The sequence below is a fragment of the Hyperolius riggenbachi genome, chromosome 2 (genome assembly GCF_040937935.1).
Source record: "Hyperolius riggenbachi isolate aHypRig1 chromosome 2, aHypRig1.pri, whole genome shotgun sequence".
In the NCBI taxonomy this organism is placed as follows: domain Eukaryota; kingdom Metazoa; phylum Chordata; class Amphibia; order Anura; family Hyperoliidae; genus Hyperolius; species Hyperolius riggenbachi.
This window is the reverse complement of record NC_090647.1, coordinates 284,621,866-284,629,871: the sequence shown is the minus strand read 5'-3', so window position 1 is coordinate 284,629,871 and position 8,006 is coordinate 284,621,866.

Here is an 8,006-nt window from a genome sequence, read left to right as displayed (position 1 = left end):
CATTGGTGTTTACGCAATACATACATATGACCTTTTGTCCATTGAAATTAAAAGTAACGAATGCCCGGTTCACATCTGCATTTTTTTCGGACTGGGCCGTACGGATCCGGCCATCTTGGATCCTGGAAACCGGTTAGTTTTTACAGCCAGTGTGCTGTAAAATGTCCATTTTCATTGGTTCCGATTTTGCTGCAAAACCTTCCATTTCCGTTCCACTGACCGTTCCGATCAGGAAAATTGGGTCCTGCTGTATTTTTTTTGTCCGTTCAGCAGAACAGAAACCGTAAGCGAATGGCTGAAACAACAGCTAACAGCTAATGTGAACTGGGCCTAGAATTCACAACTATTTCTGGATCTCAGCTTCTTATTTACAACCATCATTGTCAAGCATCCAGTAAACAAGTGGATTTCCTATTCAACAGAAAAAGACAAAGCTCCAATGCTATAAAGAAAGGTTCCCCCCAATATTAAAAATGTTCTAGTAACCTAATTGTCTGTTTGAATAGAAAACAGGCAGAATGGAAATGTATAACATAAGGACTCCAGTGTCTCTTCTTCTAGATCAGGGATGTCAAATAGACAATGGGCTGAAAACAAACCAAACAAAAATCTTAGACCAAGCTGAGGGCCAACACTGAAAGTATGCGGCTGCTCATATTAAGGGTGTACGCAATCTTTGGCTTCTATAATATACATCCCATTGCATCAGGGTAAACTATTCCTTTTGTCCCAGGCCACCTATACTCGCACTCTGGGAGCATTGTCCTTTTGTCTGTTTTTCATATTGGCGGACGTATAAATTAACACTCAATGAGTGCGCGTAACGTGGAAAAACCGATAATGCTCCCAGAGTGTGGGTATAGGTGGACTGTGGTCAAAAGCAATATTCTCTCTATAATGTCCTCTATATAACAGTGTTCTCCTCATACGTTTTTTCCAGCCGGGTGGGGAGAGATGAGGGAATGGATGGCCAGTGGTTTTCTGCACAACTCTGCTTACAACAGGAGGTGATGAGCCGATAACAGCCGGGTGCTCACCAAAACTAGCTGGGTGCAGCACCCGGCTAAAAGAGCCTGGGCAGAACACTGATATAATAGTAAACAGAGATTGCATCGTAACGCAAAAATGATACAAATAACAGTTCTCACAGAGTGTTGTTAGAGGTGGACAGTGGACAAAAGTAAAAGTCTGTTGATACAGTGGGCTGTGCATTATAGCAGCCAGAGATTGTGCACATCCCTCTTAACGCCAGGGACCCAGTGCTGGTATTGAGTACGTGAGGCTTCTTTCTGCTCTTCCAGCATAAGATGTGGGATGAATGGCTCTTTTTAGGTCTTGGGTGCAGCTGCATGCACAAGGCACACACAGAGCTATCCATCCCGAATCTAATGTTGGAGCAGCAGAAGGAAACCTCACATACTACCTACCAATGCCTGATCCCTGGCGTTAGGAGGGATGCACACAATCGTTGACTGCTACAATATATAGCCCACTCACTGTTCTAGATGACAGTATTCCTTTCTCATGTCCTGTATGTTGGGAGACATGTCACTTGCCCAAGCACCCCCCCCCCCCTTTACCAATTTTTGGGAGGGAAGACAGTCGCCTATCCACTCAAAGCATTTTCCCATGCGGCCCCTCTTTTTTGGGGAAAAGATATATCACCTGTCCACCCATGCTGTGGCCTAAGCTTACGGCCTCATCTGTTACAAACAAGTGCTATTCGGTGTAATGAAAATCATTCAGGTGGACGCTTCAAGTCTGGATGGCAGGAAGTGGGCAGCAAGCATGGTAGTGGGTGGAGAAAACACGTGGCTATGCTCAGTGCTCTGTAATTAATCAGATAATGGGAATGGGCATGTTCAATCACTGTGTACTGTATGAAGAGGATGGAGCTCTTTTATATGCAAGGAAAGAGGGCAGGAGTGGGCAGAGCAAAAGCACAGCCAAACGAGCCAAAAGCGATTAAATTTGAGTAACCACTAGTGGGCCAAATTCTATGGCTTGTGGGCCAGAGTTTGACACCTATGTTCTTGATCTTCTTCATTCGTGCAATTCAGGGATTAGCAACAGCAGCTGCATGTTTTTATTCTTTAGCTTTAAATCAGTAAAATTCATCTATCTAAATATTAATACCATCAAAAAGTCAATTGTGATGCTAAACTGACTTTAGGCTTGTCTGTATTTGTGGGTACTGTGGACCAGTGGTGTGGCTTTATCTTATTTTTAGGAATGTTCATAATATAAGGGGTTTCCTAATACTAGATCAGTGTTTCCCAACCCAGTCCTCAAAGCCCACCCACAGTGCATGTTATGTGGAACTCCACAGAGGTAGTTAACCATTTCAGATTCTGTCCAGGAATGAAATCCGCAGACAAAAACACCCGGTACATGCATGGGCATATGCCAGGTACCAATGCTTGTGCACATGTGCCCATTTAAAAGTGAATGATTGCTGGCATAGCAATAGCATAGTGTCACAGTAAAAAAAATAGTGTTTTCCCCCCGTAGTGAAGTGTTACCCCCTACCTAGCCTATGATCCCCTTGCGTCGCCTGCATTTGGCCTTAACATGCGTGCAAACCTCTAATGACTGCCATCTGACAGTTCAGGGCCCAAATGCTGCACAGATGCATTGCTCTGACATTGCCTAGCGATGCATCTTTACAGTATCAGGAGTCCCTGATCTGTCACCCTACCAATCAGATCTGATCCCTACAGACCCACAGGCCGGGGATAAAAGTCCGCTACACGCCCAACTTATATTTAAATGAGGTATATGTATGGTCATTTTAATTGAGAAAAGCCAAATAAAATCTTTTGAGGTGTTTATGGCAGTGGCACTTGCATACAATTACTCAGTCCTAAGTGAGGGAAGACGAGACCGCAGAGGAGGGGGTGTAGCAATTTGTGGCAAAACAACTCTGCAGCTCAGAGCCCTGAATGTTGGCTCAACAAAGTCTTTTGAATGTATAGGTGCCCAGATCTCAGCTGGTAAAGGCTTCAGAATTTTAGTGGTTTATCGTCCCCCCCAAAGATGCTGACCCATTCCTACAGGAATTCTCAGAACTCCTGGCAATGCTAACTCTGTCTTATCCGAGATGGATCATCCTTGGTGACTTCAACGTCTGGGCTGAAAACACTCAATCACAAAATGCAAATGAACTAATAAATCTCATGGGTGGACTAGGCTTCACACAAGTTGTAAAATCTGCTACCCACAGAGGAGGGCATACGCTAGACTTACTGTTCCACCTTGGAATGGACATTAGTAACATAACAGTAGCCCCAGTGGTGTGGTCAGACCATCACATAATACAGTTTACTATTGATCATCACCCTATCAAGCAGCTCCCTAAAAAAACTATCAAAATCCGTCCCCTGAATAAATTAACACCGGAGAGGATAACTGCCAACCTGGATTTTACAAATCTGCTCCACAGTCAAATGGACCCAAACACTCTAGTAACCCAGTACAACAACACGATATATGAAACACTGGACAGTATTGCCCCATGGCGCACCAAATCGGCAACCAAAAAGCAGAAAGCTAATTGGTTTGACAAAACCATCATGGATCTAAAAAAGAAAGGGCGCAGACTTGAAAGACAGTGGCGTAAATCGGGGTCTGAGGAGCACAAATCTAGCCTAATGCAACACCTCAGACAATACCAACAAGCAATAACCAAGAAAAAAAATCAGACTTTCTCACAAAAAATATCTACAGCCAACAACAGAGCTGGTCAACTCTTCCACATAGTGGAATCACTCTGCAATCCTTCCTGCCTAAAAGCCCCAACCACATTCTCCAGGGAAAGGTGTGAAGAATTCTCTGCCTTCTTCACAAACAAGGTGTCTACCATCCGTGCCAGCATTACACCAACATCAATTGACCACTGGACTTTGCATCTGCCTACTACCGTACCACCATGGCAAGTCTTTGAAAATCTGAGTGAAGAAGATTTTGGAATTCTCATTCAAAGTCTCCGCCCCACTACCTGCGACCTGGATCCTGGCCCAACTGGATCCTTAAAGAGACTCTGTAACATTAAAAAGATCCCCTGGGGGGTACTCACCTCGGGTGGGGGAAGCCTCCGGATCCTAATGAGGCTTCCCACGCCGTCCTCTGTCCCACGGGGGTCTCTCCGCAGCCCTCCGAACAGCCGGCGACTGTGCCGACTGTTAGTTTAATATTTACCTTTGCTGGCTCCAGCGGGGGGCGCTGTGGAGGCTTTCCGTTCCGAACTACACGGAAATACCCGATCTCAGTCGGGTCCGCTCTACTGCGCAGGCGCCGGAAACTTGCGCCTGCGCAGTAGAGCAGACCCGACGGCGATCGGGTATTTCCGTGTAGTTCGGAGCCGACAGCCGTCAGAGCGCCTGCGCTGGAGCCAGGAAGGTAAATAATGACGTCACCGCTGCCCGGACTCCACGGAGGGCTGCAGCGAGACCCCTGACGGATGGAGGACGGCGTGGGAAGCCTCATTAGGATCCGGAGGCTTCCCCCACCCGAGGTGAGTACCCCCCAGGGGATCTTTTTATGTTACAGATCCTCTTTAATGCAGTGCCCAGAGCTGATCCGGCCAGCACTTCACAAAATCACTCAGTGCTCCTTGCAAAGTGGACTTTTCCCAGAAGAACTAAAGAAAGTGATCATAAAACCCCTCTTGAAGAAACCATCACTAGATCCTGATTCTGTAACCAACTACAGAACTTACCATTCTTATCAAAAGTTATCGAGAAAGTAGTCGCCAACCAGCTGGAAGCCAGGCTTACAGATAACAACATCTTTGATACTTTTCAGTCAGGATTCAGGAAAAGGCACAGCACTGAAACGGCATTAGTCCGAGTAATGAACGATCTACTTACTGCAAGGGACAAGGGTGATTGCTCAATTTTGATTCTTCTTGACTTGTCTGCAGCATTTGATACTGTGGATCATGAAATACTAATCCAGCAACTGAAGAATTACTGTGGCCTAAGGGGTACTGTTCTTAGCTGGTTTCAGACCTTCCTATCTGGCAGGACACAGCAAGTATGTCTGGGCACACACTACTCAAATCCAGTGCCACTTCCCTATGGAGTTCCACAGGGTTCTGTACTATCACCATTACTCTTTGCAGTCTACATGCTCCCACTGGGCAAAATAATCCAGAACTATGGCCTAGGATACCATTGTTATGCAGATGACACACAACTGTATCTGTCCTTCAAGCCTGGCACCCAAGACCCATCAGCATCCATAAATGCGTGTCTAGTGGATTTACAAAATTGGATGAACACCAGCTGGCTGAGGTTGAACTCTGACAAAACAGAGGTGTTGGTGGTAGGTGGTCCACACATGATGGATAAAGTTCAAAACGCTCACCACCTCAAACTAGCAATTGGGGGAGATACTGTACAGTATAAAGACTCTGTGCGAAACCTTGGGGTGATCCTGGATGGAAATCTAAAACTCAAACAGCAGATATCAGCTGTCGTCAAGTCTTCCTTCTTCCATCTAAGAAATATAGCAAAAATCAAACACCTTATCCCAGCTGAAGACCTACCTGCCCTGGTTCATGCATTTGTATCCTCCCGCCTAGACTACTGCAACGCCCTGTTCATCGGATCTACAGAAAAGGTTCTGCGCCACTTACAGCTAGTACAGAATGCTGCAGCCAGACTCCTAGCCAATGCCCCCCGCAGCTCACACATCACCCCAGTACTGCAAACTCTTCACTGGTTACCAGTAAAATGGAGAATCAATTTTAAGATCTGCCTGTTGACATTCAAGGCTCTGCACCACATGGGACCCAAATACATAGCAGATCTATTGGAACTTTATGCCCCTCCACGCATCCTCCGCTCTGCCATCAAGATGAAGCTGGTTATTCCCAGGGTACACTTAAAAAGACTCCGTAACAAAAATTGCATCCTGTTTTTTTTATCATCCTACAAGTTCCAAAAGCTATTGTAATGTGTTCTGGCTTACTGCAGCACTTTCTACTATCACAGTCTCTGTAATAAATCAACTTATCTCTCTCTTGTCAGACTTGTCCGCCTGTGTCTGGAAGGCTGCCAAGTTCTTCAGTGTTGTGGTTCTGCTATGAACTCCCCCTTCCAGGCCCCTCTATGCACACTGCCTGTGTATTATTTAGATTAGGGCAGCTTCTCTCTTCTCTGTTATCTTTTACAAGCTGGATAAATCGTCCTCTGAGCTCGCTGGGCTTTCACATACTGGGGAATTACAGACAAGGGCAAAGCTGTTTGCAGGAAGAAAAGAGCAGCCTGAAACTTCAGTGCATGAGAACTGCAGGGGGAAAGAAACACACAAATTATCTCTTGAGATTCAAAAGGAAGGGTGTATACAGCCTGCTTGTGTATGGATGTATTTTCTATGTGTGGACATACTGTACATCAACCTACTTCCTGTTTTGGTGGCCATTTTGTTTGTTTATAAACAAACTTTTTAAAACTGTTTTTACCAATTTTAATGCGGCGAGGAGCGGCGAAATTGTGACAGAGGGTAATAGGAGATGTCCCCTAACGCACTGGTATGTTTACTTTTGTGCGATTTTAACAATACAGATTCTCTTTAAAGGATACCACAACTGAAATGTGACATAATGAGATAGACGTGTATGTACAGTGCCTAGCACACAGATAACTATGCTGTGTTCCTTTTTTTCTTTCTCTGCCTGAAAGAGTTAAATATCAGGTATGTAAGTGGCTGACTCAGTCCTGACTCAGACAGGAAGTGACTACAGTGTGACCCTCACTGATAAGAAATTCCAACTATACAACACTTTCCTAGCAGAAAATGGCTTCTGAGAGCAAGAAAGAGGTAAAAAAGGGGAATTTCTTATCAGTGAGGGTCACACTGTAGTCACTTCCTGTCTGAGTCAGGACTGAGTCAGCCACTTACATACCTGATATTTAACTCTTTCAGGCAGAGAAAGAAAAAAAGGAACACAGCATAGTTATCTGTGTGCTAGGCACTGTACATACACATGTCTATCTCATTATGTCACATTTCAGTTGGGGTATCCTTTAACCAGCCTGGCGGTATGGACGAGCTCAGCTCGTCCATCACCGCCGGAGGCTGCCGCTCAGGCCCTGCTGGGCCGATTTTCATCAAATAAAGTGCAGCACACGCAGCCGGCACTTTGCCAGCCGCGTGTGCTGCATGATCGCCGCCGCTCTGCGGCGATCCGCCGCGAGCAGCGGCGAAAGAGGGTCCCCCCAGCCGCCTGAGCCCAGCGTAGCCGGAACAAAAAGTTCCGGCCAGCGCTAAGGGCTGGATCGGAGGCGGCTGACGTCAGGACGTCGGCTGACGTCCATGACGTCACTCCGCTCGTCGCTATGGCGACGATCTAAGCAAAACAAGGAAGGCCGCTCATTGCGGCCTTCCTTGTTTATTCTGGGCGCCGGAGGCGATCGGAAGAACGCCTCCGGAGCGCCCTCTAGTGGGCTTTCATGCAGCCAACTTTCAGTTGGCTGCATGAAATAGTTTTTTTTTTATTTAAAAAAAACCCTCCCGCAGCTGCCCTGGCGATCTTAATAGAACGCCAGGGTGGTTAACATTTGGTGCTCGGGCCTTTTCCTACGCAGCTCCTACTCTATGGAACTCCCTTCCACAATCAGTACGAGAGGCTCCCTCTCTGGACAGCTTTAAAAAAAGGCTAAAAACTCACCTCATTTCCCTAGCTTTTGAGACTGCATAATGCAGGGTCACAGCACTTTGAGTCCCCAGGGAGAAAAGCGCTATATAAATATTATTGTTATTGTTATATAAAAATTAGAAAGGGTGAAAAAAAATATTCTTTTTGCCTTTATGTCTATTTTCCCCTGTACAATGCCTATAAAATAGAATCATTTTTAAAATGAAATGCTACCCAGACAAAGCCTTTATTGTCCTGAATTTTTTTTATATAAAATATATTTATATACATTTTTATATTTTCATGATGTTGCTAATGTCCTTGCTTTTCATGATTTGCACGCAATTGGAAGCCGCATCAATAT